Consider the following 14343-nt stretch of genomic DNA (forward strand, 5'->3'; position numbering starts at 1 on the left):
AGATATGACGAAACGCAATTTCCTGATCAGTCACCACAATCCCCGCGAGCCGCGCGGGATGCGCATTCACGCCGCGCTGCCAGTTTCGTCCGGTGGACTGAGCAACTCCAGGCTGAATTACATGCGCAGTGCTGCCGTGAATCACACATCACCACGGAAACCGGCGTTCACACCAAGTCCCCGACAGCATCAGCGGGGTCCGATCCCATCCACAGGCGGCAGAGGAGCACAGAAACCCACAGTAAGTTTATCTTCTCTTCTCCACATTCACGTTTCTGAGGGTTCAGCTGTTCTACGTATGTATCTACGTATGATGTGTTTGCGGTTGAAGCGAGGCTGTGCCGCTGCGGAACATCTCGCTATTTCTTCACATGAGGTGAAGTGATTCTAGTGCAGGTAATTCATTAACTCATTAATGTGCTTTAGGGAATTAATCGACACACATCGCATATATATACGGGTGTTATATGGGAGTGTATGACAGGCTGAATTGCGTTGTAATTTTGCGCCACATTACACGAAAGGCTACAATTAAATACGCATCTACTGATTGTCCTTATGGCTTTAGGCTACATTAAATAAATCAGCAACTCATTAAAACAAGTCTGATCATGTAGAACATGCAGTGTGAGATTTAGTATGCAAACACGCTCTTCTTAATACTTAATGCAGATCTATCATTAGATTATAATTGTTTTTATCATCCTTCTATCTAGCCTACTTCATGTGCGGCTGTCATATCTCTGTTCTCTGAGTCCTGGTTACACAGTCAGTATATCTTGTCGCAGCAGTCTTCAATGCAGCAAGTTCGGATATGCATGACCAGTGAACCCTGAAGAACTTGAGAGCGGCACAAGCATAAACAGCCCACTCATACCTATTCATAACACAGCACGTCTTCACCTTTAGAAAGCTGAATCCTCCCTGTCCTGTAGGCAGATAAATGTCCAATTGTGATGATGAATTATAATCATGCCATAAGTCTGATATTAACATTATTTTACAGTGGATAAAATGTGCATTTAAAAGATGTCATTTTGCTGGATGGCTTCCTGTTAGAGTGTGGGAACACAGAGTGTTTGACAGCAACACCACAGCTCATTTGTGAATCACAGATCCAGGATGATTCATAGTACCCACACTTCACTCCAACTGTGGGGAGGGAAAATGGTGGTGAGCACAGATGACCACATAGCCACCCACTCACCAGGGACCCCAAGGACTACGTACAGTAGTCTTGAGTAATATACAAATTCAAGGTCCTGTTTTTTTCACTTGACAAAAGCTGCTCTTTAGCTGCTTGAAATGAGAATAATAGGAAAAGATTCTGCATCAGAAGACATGTCTTCACTGGTACCCTTGATTTGTTGGGTTGGTCTGCTGGAAATCTAATTCCATTATCCAGACTGAATTTGGTTTTTGGTTTTAATATATAAAAATCATCATATTATTAATGACAGTGTATAGGCTACTTCTTACAGATCATGTATTCACAATGGATGTGTCGGCAGCCTTAGTTATTGAGCCTGTATTTATTTATCAAAAACGCATTTACTGTGCATCAGGGATTTGTCCTGCAGCATACAAACTGTAGCTCTTTGCCTCCTGCTGTGTGTATCATCATTGTGAGTCACTGGCATCAGTGGGGCTTGTGGGGTCCTTGGCTGAGGAAGGAGTTGTGTTGCACTGTGTGAACGAGACAAGTGGCTTCCCACCTTTTCCCTCCACATTTAGATGATCATTTGATCAAGGAGAGAAAATAGAATCATTTTCAGAGCAGAGAGGTGTTCAGCGCCGCGTTAGATTCACACATTGATTGTAAACATTAAAGATAAGAGTTTGGAGGGAGAGATGGAGCTGAGATGTACGAGATTAATCACACGCAGTGGTTATGAAACATGTTTACTCTAGATGGTTGGACTGAGTAAACAGGAGGAAGGCAGGCTTCTCTGTGAGGATAGTTGCAAATGCAGATCTGACGTCATTTAAATATGCCCACACTTTAAGCCACATAATAATTCCATTTAGTCTACCATAACCTCATTAAATGAATCAGTTTGACATTTTGGTAATATACTTATTTGCTTTCTTTCTGAGAGTGAGATGAAGATTGATATAATTCTCATATCTGTAGGTACAGTATGAAGCTGCGAGCAGCTGGTTAACTTAGCTTAGCATAAAGACTGAAAGCAGGAGGAAACAGCTAGCCTATAGCTCTATCAAAACAATATTGTCCTACTTTAAGCTCACTAGATAACACGTTATATTTGTTTAATCATACCATACAATAATCATAAGTGTAAAAACCACATGTTGTGGTTTTTACTGGATGTGCTGGACTATGTCTTTCCTCCGAGCAGTTGCCAGGCCACCAGCAGAGGCTTTAGGAAGTCACTGCTCCCAGCCAAGAAATTATCTGGCACATAACCTTCTGTTAAACAGTACAATTGTTCCACTTCAGTTTTTATAAGGATATGGATACACTGACAATTTATGTTGTCCTTTTATGTATTTATAGTGTTTTATTTGATTTAACACGCTAACAAGACTAAGAGCCTACAGCCATACTTGCAGCTCTGTGAGGCTGTAGCCTGCTTAAGCACAGCAGTGCTTGAACTAAATGCTAACTTTGGCATGCTAACATGCTCACAATGACAACGCTAACATGCGGATGTTCAGTAAGTATAATTTTTACCATGTTCATCATCTTAGTTTAGTGTATTAGCATGCTAACATTTGTTAATTAACACTAAACACATCTAAGACTGCTGAGACTGATGGGAATGTCATTAGTTTTGCAGGTAGTTGGTCATAAACCAGTGTTAGGCAAATAACAATTATGACATGATATAGTGACCTAGTTGTTACGACATTAAAACAAGAGAAATGTTAACCTCATGGTGTTGCTAGAAGAACAGTTGTTAAGATATTTCAGTGGTGGACCAACAGACGTTGCATCTCAACTTATTTTTTGCAGTATCAGAAATATTTCTTCATTTTGTTCTTCTTTTCTTGTAGACTTTATAACTCTTACCCTGTCCTGTTTTTCCTTTTTCATCACTTTCGTCATCTTTTCCACTTTCTTTCGTGTCCTGGCAGGAACTTCAATTTGAGCAGCCCTGTCACATTTAGTTACAAAGCACACAGTCTGAGTCACTCTGACCGGAGCTGTCTCTCTCTGCTCTCCAGATCTGTCCAGGCATTTTCAGGCAGCCGAACAGCCATGGTGAAGCTGGGCAGCAATCTGTCTGATAAGCTAGAGAAGCAGCCGTCTGCGGACGACGGCTTTGATAACATCCCCCTGATCACACCCCTGGAGGTCAACCAGCTCCAGCAGCCATTCGCAGACAAGGTAAGTACGGTCTATTAGGTCTGTGTTTGTGAGTTTTTCTTCTGCACACAGAACACAACAAACCATGCATTATAGCATTACAGAAATAGCCAGCAGATTACGACTCACTGCAAAACATGCCTGGAAAAATACCATTAATACACTTACCTTGCAAGAATAAGCCCCTACATTGAGACTGCTGTATTTACCTTCCCTTACCTACTGTCCCAGGTTAAACCCTTGGCTTCAGCCCACGCACTGAAAGCACTTTTTTGAATGCATAATGCAGGAAGAAAGCCCACAAAGTCATATTTTGGTTGGATGAGCAGCAGCACAGGATGTTCCACAAGCTGATTAGATGTTGCTCAAACATAAAAAGCACTCTGTAACTCCCAAATGTGTTTTAAGGCCTCGATTAAAACTGGCGGCTTTTGCAAATGATGCATGTGTATTCTTAGACGTGCAAAATAGTATTTTCAGTGCATACAGCATCACTGAATCTGTGCTGAAAACTGGGGACAACATCATCCATCAACCATAATGTAAAACAAATAACAGCTAATTAGGAGTTTTCTGTTTTTTCCCGAAGAGTCACAGTGGCGGTGCATTATTTCTGCTGCAGGTCATTGTGAAGACGTCAACACAATATCAGCTGCAGCAGACGAAGAAGAACAAGCTGTTTGGGCCCAATATCAAGAAGCTGAATATCAACTTCTACAGGGATGTGTCAGATAAAGCCAAGGTACAGCAACAACCTGATGTCTGGAATCTGCTCAAGTTTTGATTAAAAGATAAGTCTGGAGATATAGTATCGTTTTCTTATTGTCAATAAATCTTGTGAAAAGACCAAAACCAACAATGGATTGATCACACTTGCCAGTATGGACTGTATATCCAAAGTCTAATACAGTTTATTCCTCTGTGCTGCAGAGGTCCATTGTTGTCCAAAAACTATGAAATTCCAACTAAAATCACATTTAGTTATCCCTTGTTGTAGTCTAAAATAATCACACACAAAAAATAAATAACTGAAATTATCACAGCATATTTTAAATGTATTGTTAATAACTTTGGATTATTTAAAGGAAGAAAAATGGTATTTGGGGAAATATCAGAAAGTTTCTTTTTGTCTCAGTGGATTAGAGGGGCGTGTTTGATTGACAGCAGCAGGCAGGCTGCCAGAGTGTCAGCGTTAGACCCATAGACTGTATAAAACAGTTAGACTGTAGTGAACAAGAGACAAAGTAAACAAAATTACCGCTGTAGCCTACAGCTCATGGGCAGATAGCATATTGTTAGTGGTTGCTTGTGCAAGTTAAGGTGCAGGACAAGATGAGTGTTCATGTTTGCAAGTTAGATAAGAATGAGACTTTAGCAGAATGCTAACGTGGTTGTTGTCCAGAGTCTGTGGTTCTTGTCGTGTTGTGTAGCAGGCTGCTGTCTGGCTCACTGTCACCATATGCTGATGGTGGTGCTTTGTGCAAGATTTGATAGGCTGTATCAAAATAAGTTCTCACCCCGGAATAGTTTTCCTCACAATCAAGAAACCGCAAAATATAAAATATTAAAAATTTTCACTTTTGGTTTCAGATTTGTTTTCTAAGGAGAACGCAGGACGCAAGTGATTTACAGAGCAGATATGTGCTGTAGCAGACACAATTTCAGTTGAACACAACAATGAGCCAAACCAGTGCACTCGATGATATGTTCCTGCATTACCATGATAACTGTAGTTTATCTTGCATAAATCCCACGCACTGTACATCGTCCTGTTTGAGTAACACTCAGGCAGTGGCCTGCTGTTTTAAGAAATACTTTAGCCTTTTTTTAAATGAAATTTCCACCCTTGTCCTTAAAGTACTGATAACACTTGTTTGTGTGTGTGTGTTGATGCTCAGATCACAGGTCTGATCCTCATCAGTTTGGCCTTCCTGACCAGCCTGCTCCTTCTGCTTATGTACAAAGCCATGTGGTATGACCAACTTACCTGCCCAGAGGGTTTCATCCTGAAGGTAAGCAGCGTATACACATGTGCACACATAGCTCACCTACACAGTCCATGCAAAAGAAACGCTGCTTAGCATATGTTAAGCCATTATGTCATTTAGCAGTCTTTTTATTTCATGTTCACTGTCCGTGCAAAAAACTAAAAGTGTGCATTAACACACGTCGTCTCTCGTGCACATGTCCCCACACACACACACACACACATACACACACACACACACACACACACACACACACACACACACACACACACACACACACACACACACAGAAAGAAAGAAAGAAAGAAAGAAAGAAAGAAAGAAAGAAAGAAAGAAAGAAAGAAAGAAAGAAAGAAAGACATCTAAATATCTTAGCCATCACTTTCCTGCAGTGCAGCACAGAACAACAGAAGCAGAATGTTAGAGTTTAGTCTGGATATCACAGACTTCTTATTGCATTCTTCCGACCAAAGTAGTCCAGTGACACCCACCTGAAATGTACTTACACATCCTACAATGCAACTGGTGATTTGTTTCCCGGCACACCCTCACATCAGTCACTTCAGGAGGATTCTCTGAAAACTTGAGCTGGAAACCCAAACTCATTATCTCCTGACGACACCTTGGAGGCATCGTGTAGCAAGCCGGCGCTGTCACGCCTGTTAGTTAAAGAGCCTGTTTCGCAGAAGAACATGAGAGAGTGGGAGAGTCAGAGAGAGTGGGAAAAGGAGGGTGAGGGAGCGATAGAGCTTTCTGGTCAGGCAGAGACTGGGATGCCCGCCTGTGTATCGAAGGGGTCTTTAATTAGGGCTGAGCGTGACTAAACTGTGATTAAAGGCTTAACAGTGAGGGGGGAAGCAAGGAAGGGAAGGGGGGAGGTGGGAAGGGGATGGCTTCCGGCAAGGCTTTTGAAGTTTTTGCTGGTTACAGTTGCGTTCAGCATTTTTTCCTGCTAACACGTTGTTGGAGACATTAAAAGAGGAGTAAGAATGGAGGGAGGCGTAGTCACTGCTGTGCTTTTGAGAGGTTTGACTGTGAGGGAAGGTCAGGTAGTGGATCCTCCGAAGGGAAACACCCGCGAGGTCAACACAACTTAGTGTGCTCTTTCTAAAACTTAACATTAACAGGATGGACATTTGTTTGATTTAATTCTCCCACAGCGTCACTCTCCTCAAAAGCAAGTAAATGTGGGCTCCTAAATGGACTTCTCTGGTCACAGCTGAGAATGGTAGCTGTGGTGTATTAGTACTGTAAATCTTTAACTATGTCTGCGCACTAGGATAAACAAAAGACACTTTTGGAGGAACTTAAATGTCTGTGACCTGAAACGTTCTATAACATTAACCTTCAAGAGTTCTTCTTTGCATTTGAATTGCACTGAAAAAACAGGAATGCTTCTGGAAATACAAGCCAGTCAGTGGGCCGAAACTGCGTCCATTGCATCAGATTGCCTTGTTGTTTATACTTTGCTGTGGTTTGTGGTCCTTGATTTTCTACAATCTTGTTCAATCTTGTACAAAATTGTCTTTCACTGTGATGCATCCCAAAGCTTTCCAACCCTTGCATTATCCTCTGATACAACTTTTTACATTTGAGCCCGGAAGTTCATTCTTGGCCTTTGAAAATGGTATATGACAATGAGCCAATTCCAGCCACTGATGAATGCTGTGAGGTATTGTTGAACAGAAAAAAACTAGTAGGTGGACTATTTTGTCTAATTTATTTGTTGTAACTGATTCTACTTCCCTTTTTCTGAGCTTGAACATCAGCTTCCAACATATTAATAATTCCAGTGAGTTTGTCAGTTAAAGTAACAGTTGCTGTTGTTGCTAACACAGTAGTACATTGTGGTTATTATTTTGTATTTGTTGTAAAAGTCCTTGTTGTGACTAGCACCACCTGAAGTACTTGAACGTAATATCTGTATATGAGCGGGGCTAAAATTTATTTTTAGGAACTTCTTCCCAGAGTGCGCTAAAACAAGCCGAACCTGCGACAATCTCTACTTGTTACATTACATTTCAGTAAGTCCCTATCATGAAAAAGTGACACCAGAAAGCCACACAGCAGCAAATAATATCAAGGTGAAATGTACAGAAGAAGAATCTAATTTATGGAATAATTTTAAATCACTTTGACATTTATACTCCAAGACTCTGTTAAGTGTTTACCAGAATACAATATAGCATTACTGTATGCAGATAACTCTATGAAAGCTATTAATATGCATCATTAACATACCTCTCTCTTCTCTAGAGCTTCAATTAAGCTATGTCAAAATATTTGATGGAAGGTCCAAATTAATATAAATATATTATAATTAAAGAAATAACTGAATGCATTCTGCTCGATGGCTTGTACTTCCATACTGTGTCCCAGACAAATTTGTTAATCATAATCAATAATAAAGTTCATAAATACGTTTAAAGAACATGTCTGCTGTGAACCACGTAGATGGCCTCTCTTCTTTGTTGTTAATGTCGTAGCAGTTTGTCACCTAAATTGAAACAAACTAATGTATTTTTGTCTTCCTGTTGTAACAGCAGAAGCACTGCACCCCGGCAGCACTGGAGATGTACTACACAGAGCAGCAGCACCAGGAGCGAGATGTGCACAGTGGCACGGAAAGCTTCGTGACTGAGCTGCCACCGCCATGGTTACAAGTCATCAGCGCTTTGAAGGAGGCAGAGGAGGCCAAACAAGGCAGCGAGCCACTGAAAGGAGTGCTGGAGGGAGGGGAGTGAAGGTGCTGATGGAAGCGCAGGTGTTAGAGGAGGAAATGATAATCGGAGGGTAGCGTAGGTTATTTTTGGACTTTGTGTGTGTGTTCAGGAATTGTTTTTTCTTCCCTCGTGCAGTCCATTGAATCACTTGTTAAACTGGTGCTCTTAAACCTTAAAGGTGTCTATCTACTGAAAATTGAAATCAGCAATGTAAACTACACCTTTACTCATCTTCAATACAGTTATATTCTGTTCATAGTTAATACAAACTAAAACCCAGCTGTGGCAGTGTGTGAGTAAGGATGTGTTGTTTGTGTGTGTGTGGTGAGTTGTTGTGGTTGGAAGCAGGAATGTTATTAAAGTGTTGGAGAATGTGCCTGACTTTTACAGTGTTACTGAGTCGTGACTAAACTCATCTGCATTTTGTGTGTGTGTAAACTCTAAGGTAAGTGCTGTACGCTGTCAATGCTCATGTACTGGATGCATCTTAGCATTCATGTGCTCTGTGCGTGTGTGTGTGCATATGTGTGTTGGAAAGTTGGAGGTGAGAAAAAGAAGCAAGATCTCCGAGTGAGAAGTGAAGATAACAAGTTTTATTTAATGAGATTAGAGTTTCTCCTCATCACTCTCTCTTGTTATCTTGCCATCTATTCATTTTATTTCAGACAGGAATGTACGAAATCATCAGTGAATGGGCTCACAGTTTAACCATTACGGCAAGAAACTGTGATTGACCATGTTAAGTATGAAGCCGAAATGAGTTGATTCCACATCTTATTATCTCGCGTGTGTTTTTTATGTCAAGTATTACACAACCACAAGCACGCTGGCTGTTTAAAAACGGACTCACGCAGCAGCTTTGTAAAGTATCACACTACAAAAACTACAGTCTCTGAAAATGAGTTTTTGTCTCTCTCGTTGTGGGCTATATAATTAATATACACAATAAACCCAGTTTAAATTAAATCTATAACACAATAAGGTGTGCAACAACAAGTAAATGGGCCTGAAAATGTTCCGAAGCCACAGGACAACTCCTCCTTTGAACTCTTGTTATGTTATAACAATATAAACTGTTTACTGTAATTATGGATACAACTTGAGAGCTCTTATTACTACAAAACATTTACATTTTAATAATGGTGTGTGTTCATGTATGTCAGCTTACTGTAAAACTGATGCTCTATCTGAGTTTTGTTACTAAATGTTGTTTTTGATTCATGTAGCTGTATTATGTAAATGACCGTGTACAGTATAACCGCAGGGTTAACTCATCATGATCCCTATATGAATGTATGCAGTAGCTGCTCTAATCATGCAGTAGATATAATTAGTGCTTATAATGTACTACCTAAAAGCTTCTATTGTCTTTTCTATTTATTTAATTAACAGACTATTTATGTGTATATTATTATTTAGTGTCTTTTCAATGGTACTGTTGTTTGCAAATCTTGCTATGTTACATGTGAAGAGTTCTTTTCCAATTCATTCTACATCCCTTTTTAAAGAAAAACTATATTATTTGAAGCAAATATTGTTTTTCTTCAACCGTCATCAGAAGTCATTAACCACAATTCTTTGACAAATCTTGTAATTTGTCCCAATCGTCTGCCATTAATGATTTAAAACATACTTTTTTCTCTTTCTTTCTTTCTCTAAACCGTCACTTTTTGTCAAATGGCGGATATCTTAATTCGGAACAAAACTCTTCATGCGAGTAGGACGAGTGTGAGATCACAGCACAGCTTGTTCCTTTGGGTTCAAGTGCCAAATGTTTACATCAGGCCCATCTGCGCTGATGTCACTGACTGAACAGAAATAAATGACTCAAGCATTGAGTTCTCTCATTCACAGCCGGCCCTGTTGATTTAGATTCATTGCCTCAAATGACCTGAATTAATGATTCGCTAAGATTGGTGAATTATTGATGTTTGGATTTAACAGGAACCATTCATTAGGTGGGTTTTAGCCTACAGGAACCAAACTAACTGACCTTTGTAGCACCTTCAGTGGTTGAAAGTCACTAAGTACAGGCTGTAAGCTCACCAAATGTTTATTTAATGTAAAATACATAAAAAACATGTAAAGTGACTGGTAATATTTTAGATAAATCAAAAATAAGTTAAAAATTAAGTACTGCTCTTACTTTATTTTACTTACTTTATTTGTACATGAGTTCTTCTATTATGTGCTACTTTATATGTTTCAGAAGCAAATTGACACTATACGTTTTAGTTCACAACATTTATCCAGTGGTGGAGGGATCACTCAGATCCTGTGCTTCAGTAAAAGTAGCAGAACCGCACTTTGAAATTAGTCCATTACAAGTTAAAGTCACATTTTACATAAACATGAAAGTACTTGTATTGCCCAAAATTAAAAAAATGACTTTACAAAGGGTAATGGCTGTTTATATTATTATATACAAATATATTTTTTTGGATTTATGTTGGACATAATCTTTTATGATGATAAGTTTTTAATGGACATTTTTAGTCTGCACTGTAACTAGCAGTGTTGTAATAATACTTTTCTCAGTTACTAAGTAGTGTAACTAATTACTTTTCTAAAACGGTAATATTATTACTAGTTACTACTAATAACGCTGCTTTACTCGTTACTGAACGCACCATCTTTGACGTAAATCCACGACTGCGGACTTTGTTGTTCATGTCAACTGAGAGCCAAACACTAAAGGAAGAAAGGAGAACGAGGGAGAGAGGAGTTCTTTCCGCAGCTGTAAGTAGCTGCTGCCATTATTGTGTCACAGTCTTAGATGCAAAGAACATTGTCGTCTATTGTAAACTCTGTGCGACCAGCAAAAACCGCAAACAATTCTACATCTGATTTATTGAAGCATCTGCTGAAGCAGCACAGCGACATGAAACTTACAGAAAGAAACTCCAGCAGCTGCTGTCACTGATGCTTGGACACTGGAAAGTAATATAGTAAGGTAACTAGTAATGTAACTAGTTACTTTTATCACCCAGTAATAAGTAAAGTAATAATAGGCTATTACTTTTTTAAGGAGTAATAAGTAACTAGTAATATATTACAATTTCTGAGTAACTTGCCCAACACCAGTAACTATTAACTGTAGTGGTCAAATAAATGTATTGGAGTAGAAGGTACTTGCTCTTAAATGCAGTGGTGAAACATAAATTACCTTAAATGGAAACACTCCAATAATGGACAAGCACCTCCTAATATTTCTTAAGGGCAGTACTTGAGTAAATGTACTTACTTACTTACTTACTTTCCACCACTATAGCTGTAGTTACTAGTTAAAGCACTACAGCTTCAGATACAGATATTACAACGTAAATAATATTTATTGTTGTAGATTCAATGACTCTGTGAAATTATTTCCACTTCAACCAGGATTTTCATCATACACTGTGAACAACTGCAGATGAATTATACTTCATGCACGGACCAACCAGCTACAACAGTAAGCTGCTGCGTACACATTAAAGCATCAATAATAATAATCAAATAATATAATTTACCAACAAACTTTAGTTAAATTAGTAACTCATCCTTAGTAGTTCCTCACCTAAGTATTTCCTGGCTCAAGCATGAACTGAATCAGGGTCAGTATATATCAAATACTATATTAGTGAAAAGAGTATTAGTTTATAGGTATTTGTGCATTGGGTTGGCTTCAAAAAATGTTTTTCATATGTCATTCTTAATTAACTGCAAATCATCTACAGAGATTCATAAAACAGCTTATTACTCATTCACCGCTTATTAGCCTGACTAAATAGGTTACTTTTTTTTTGCCTCTTCAAGTAAAGGGATGCATCCTACTGAGAAGTTACAAGTTACCCTTGTGAAGTATTTGTGATTCAGTCAGGTCCCTAAATTACCAGCAGAAACAAAATGTAAAGCTTTTACACTCAAAGATGATCAGTATGCATAGAATTCAAAATATGACTCCGTCCTCCTCAAACTTTAGTTTAGCAATTCAAAGCCAAGCCACATCCTTTCTCTCTCTCTCTCTCTCTCTCTCTGTTGGGTTCACTGCTGAGCCTGTCTGCATCTCATTTACACTCACATATTTTCACACCATCGGGATGTGTGGCTTGAAGTTTCTGTGTAGCCTTGTAAGAAATGTGCGTGTGTATGAAATCATTAACCAACAGTTATGTGTGTGTGTCTTACTGTTTCAAGCATGCATCTTTGTGCTTCTGTGTCTGTTTGTGTGTGTGCTTATGCCTTGAAGTGTTAGTGTGTGTGTGTGTGTGTGTGTGAGCCCATGCTTAGCTTGTTAATTAAATCTACATTACGCCCTATGTAGCCTTTATGTTTTTTTCCCCTCACTGTTACTGAGTGATATACTTTAGACGCTGTTGGCCCAGGGCATGGAACTAAATAAAGTGCTAAAAAATATTTTATTAGGGCATTTACAGATCCCATGCTTGGTCAAGGCATAGCATGTTGTGCCAAAAAGGCTTACATTCAGGGCCGGGGGAAAATCACGTAAAAATCGAGTAGTCATGTAAAGGCCGCCAATCTCCATTTTCCTTCTTTATAGCATCAACTGATCTGAACAGTAAAATAGCAGGTTGGCTTTTTAATTTGTCCTGACCATTGGGAGCCCCCCCCCCCTCCCTCCGCCAGGAGTCATTTAGCCGTTAACATCCCACTAGAATCAAATTCCTCCATGTCCTGATGTTACTCACATGTTGGAGAAAAGGAAGGAAGCTTTGCTGTGATGTTTCCTTGTTTTCCCCTTTCCTGTGTATCTGAAGCTGATCAGACAGAAGGCATGGTGATCCAGCTCCATCTTAAGCAGTGTCAGCATTTCAACAAAATGGAATACAGAATAAAAAGATGGGTAGATGTAGAGGTGAAAACAAAGAGGAGGTGTGATAGAGAGCACATTTATTAATCTTCTAAAAGTGATTTAATTTTCTGCACTTGATTTTTCCTTAATATGTTTTCTTCAGTGTACCTTGCATGTATTGTACCTGTCTTTCCTGCTCCAGTTTGGTTTTCTTTGTATTTGACTTTAAGCCAATTTAATCCTTATTTATATATTTATAGATTATTAGATTGTTGTTCATAGAAATAAAATGAAATGAAAAGAAACACAGTTTGACAGAAACTGAGTAAAATGAAAAGGATTATTTTAAAAGCATGAACAATATAGAAGATGTAGGGTAAATCCTTGTCTCTGATGGGCTGTTCCTGCACAGAGTAGAAATTAATCAGGTGATTACTTGCTGCTAAATGTTACCCCTACACTTAACTGTGAGTGTATTGACAAATGTGATTTATTCAACCTTTCTTACTCCTAAATTATCTCTTTTGAGCATTTTAATGTGTGTTTAAAAAAAGAGAGAAAGTGAGGAAGAGAAAAGGAGACAGCAGAGAGATGGAAGGGAAAGCAGAAGAAAAGATGAACAAGAGAGAAAGAGCAGATGAGAGGCGGCGAGGCCTGGGAAGGGAAGGCGGGGGGTATGGGTTTGGGGTAGAAGAAGAGGAGGCCAAGAGCCATGGAGGTGGTGGTGGAGGAGGAGGAGGAGGGTGAATCCAGGCTGACCCCTGTGTCTGTGTGTGTTGTTGTGTGTCTCAGTGGGTTTCCTCTGCCCTGGCGCCAGCTGGAAATGCCTCCACTAAGCAGAGGCAGTACACACATCATCCTCCATTCACCCCCATTCAGTCCCCTTTGATGAGAGTAACACTATACATGCCCAGTGCGCCTCACAGATCCTATCAAGCTGCTGTTTAAAGGGCGGGAGCGAGAGCCGGGGCAGCTGATCATAACTTATCAAGTGTTTCAGGCGCACTGTCATCTAGTTTCATTGCCTTGCGGAGCAAATAAAGGCGAGGACAATTGAGAAGGTTTTGTAATTAGAGTGATGTTGTTGTTACAGTGGTAGAGGTTTCATGAAGTACGCTGCCACCTAGGGGTCATCTCCCATGGTTGCAGAGAGGAATGTGGTTTCCTCCCTGCATATTTTGAACCACTAGTTTGATAAACAATATTTAAGTGGATTATGTTTTCTTAAAGGCCTTTAAAGTCACTATAAAGCTCATGTGGAGACATCTTAATACCCTTTTTTCCCTTTACAAGGGAATTATACCTTGTTGATTATACCTTGAATACCTGCTGTCGGATTAGTCACAGTCGCTCCTAAAAGTTGATCCTCATGATGGTCTTTTTAAAATGACTCAATAGCCATGAAATTAGTCATTAGTTTGTTATCCTGCCGTGATGTTGCCCTCATGCAACAAAAACCTTGCCAGTAAACAATTATCCGACCGACACGGCGAGGTAAAAGGCCCAAAT

The 14343-nt window shown here is 39.5% G+C and overlaps 1 pseudogene; it reads left to right on the top strand.

The window, feature by feature from the left end:
* Positions 1-61: 61 nt before the first annotated feature.
* LOC119884873 lies at positions 62-9895 on the top strand (annotated as a pseudogene).
* The last annotated feature ends 4448 nt before the right edge of the window (positions 9896-14343 follow it).

The sequence above is a fragment of the Micropterus salmoides genome, unplaced genomic scaffold (assembly GCF_014851395.1).
Source record: "Micropterus salmoides isolate LMB-PRFRI ecotype aquatic unplaced genomic scaffold, ASM1485139v1 Ms_hic_scaffold_3742, whole genome shotgun sequence".
In the NCBI taxonomy this organism is placed as follows: Eukaryota; Metazoa; Chordata; class Actinopteri; order Centrarchiformes; family Centrarchidae; genus Micropterus; species Micropterus salmoides.